The following is a 2,315-nucleotide window of genomic DNA, read 5'->3' as shown; positions in this document are numbered from 1 at the left end:
TGTAGGACTTCAAATGGGTGGTTGGGGACCCCAAATCCTCCTCGGGGTACGACAGTTCCTTTCCCACGGTTGTGTTGCAGACAAACTAGGCATTGTTGGACAAGACGTTTGGCTGAGTCTGTAATTTTGTCGTTATGCCACACTCGGGAGACAAGTTCAGCCATAGGGGCTGCTCCTATGTGTGCAGGGGAGTGAGCCATGGTCAGTATAGGAATCAAGTATGAATTGGGTAGCAACCATTTGTTTGAGTCTTTTGTCCGCCAGCAGCCTTCATCGTCCTTCAGTCCCACCCGTGCCCATTCAGTCAATTCGTGTGGTGCACTGGCTATCTGGATGTCCCTAATGGTCTCCCTAGCGTCCTTCCATTTTTCTGTTTGTGACCTGGTCACGTATATGCGTGTTGTCGTCCTATTCTCTGCTGTCGTCCGGGCGGTGATGTCCGCCAGTGCATTTCCCTGTCCGACGATATCTGTCACCCTTTTGTGTGCCTGACATTTGATCACAGCAAGTCATTTGGGAAGGAGAACTGCTTCAGTCAGAGCGAAGACTAGATCTCCGTGTAGGATGGGGGTGCCGTGTGAGGTCAGGAATCCCCTTTCCTTCCACAGGAGCCCAAAATGATGCACCACCCCGAAGGCATACTGGCTGTCCGTGTAAATGTTTGCTGTCGTCCCTGCTGCTAGGATACAAGCTCGTGTGAGGGCAATCAGTTCTGCTGCCTGTGCAGATTTCTGTGTGATGCGGGCGGTCTCAACTACAGTTCGGGCTGTGGTGACTGCGTATGCAGCTGAGGTGGTGCCATCGGTGAGTTTGATGCAAGAGCCATCCACCCATAGCTCTCCGTCAGGATCTGGGAAAGCTGTGTCTCGAAGGTCCACTCTACTCCTAGTCTGTTCGTCCGTGAGGGTCACACAGTCATGTATAGGGGGCACATCGGGATCATTCTCAGGCAGAGGCAACAAGGTGGCTGGGTTCAGTGTGGTGCATCGTTTCAACGTGATGTGAGGTGCGAGCAGTGTCAGTTCGTACCCAGTCAGTCGTGCGCTGGTCAGGTGTTGTGTCTTGGTCTGGTTTAGGAGGGTGTCAACAGCATGGGGCACTAGTACAGTGAGGGAATTCGATCCCCTCACTTTGTCGGATAGAGACAGCAGCAGCAGCTACTGCTCGAAGGCGGGCAGGCAAAGCTCTCGCTACAGGGTCAAGAGTGGCAGAGAAATAGGCACATGGTCGTTGTTTGGGGCCGATGGTTTGGGTCAGGACAGACAAAGCGCATCCCTCCCTTTCGTGGGTGTAGAGGGAGAAGGGTTTTGTATAATCAGGGGTTGCTAGGACCGGTGCTGAACAAAGGGCATCTCGTAGTTCCTTGAAGGAGGATTGGCATTCAGGGGTCCAAGGGAGCGGGAAAGGGACATCTTTAGCCAGTAGGGAAAGTAGTGGTTTCACAAGGAGGCTGAAATTTGGCAACCATTGTCGACAGAAGGAGGTGAGGTCTGCCAAAGAGCGGACTTGCTTCGGGGTTTTAGGGATAGGGGTCTCTAGAATAGCCTGAATTCGATCGGGTGTGAGTTTTCTCCCATCTTTGGACAAGAGGTGGCCTAGGTAAGTGACTTGAGGTTGACAGAATGCAACTTCTTCTTGGAGACCTTGTGGACGTTTTCCGCGAGGAAGTGCAAGAGTTGGATGGTGGCTGTGACTGCAAGTGGAGTGGTGTCAGCCGCCAAAAGGATATCATCGACGTACTGTATCAACACCACTCCATCCGGTAACTGGACTGCATCCAGCTGTCTCTTGAGGGCCTGGCTGTAGATGCTTGGACTTTCAGTGTAGCCCTAGGGTGCTCTACAAAATCTATATGAGCGGGATTTTAAAGTGAAGCCGAAAAGGTATCGGCTGTCTGAGTGGATGGGGATGGAGAAAAATGCGTTCTTGAGATCGATTACCGTGAAGGTGGTGGCAGTGGAAGGAATCAGGGTCAGAATGGTGGTGATGTCTGAGACTACAGGGTACTGAGGTACGACTACTTTGTTGACTTCTCGTAGGTCGATGATAAAGCGGTACGCTTTTTCATCTCCCTCACCCTGCTTCTTCACAATGGGTAGGATAGGGCTGTTGCAAACATTGCTAACTACTTCTTCTACCACTCCTGCGTCTACCAGGGACTGGATGATTTTTACCAATGCCTTCTCGCCTTTGGGCGATATCCGATACTGTGGGAGTTTTGGGAGCACTGCGTCCTGTCGAACAGTTATGTGTACAGGGTCTATCATCATGCGTCCTACGTCCGAGTCAGTCTTTGCCCATAGGTACAGAGGTAG

This window comes from Lissotriton helveticus, chromosome 3_1 (assembly GCF_964261635.1).
Source record: "Lissotriton helveticus chromosome 3_1, aLisHel1.1, whole genome shotgun sequence".
Classification (NCBI taxonomy): domain Eukaryota; kingdom Metazoa; phylum Chordata; class Amphibia; order Caudata; family Salamandridae; genus Lissotriton; species Lissotriton helveticus.
The sequence above is the reverse complement of the archived record's forward strand: the minus strand, read 5'-3'. Positions refer to the sequence as shown.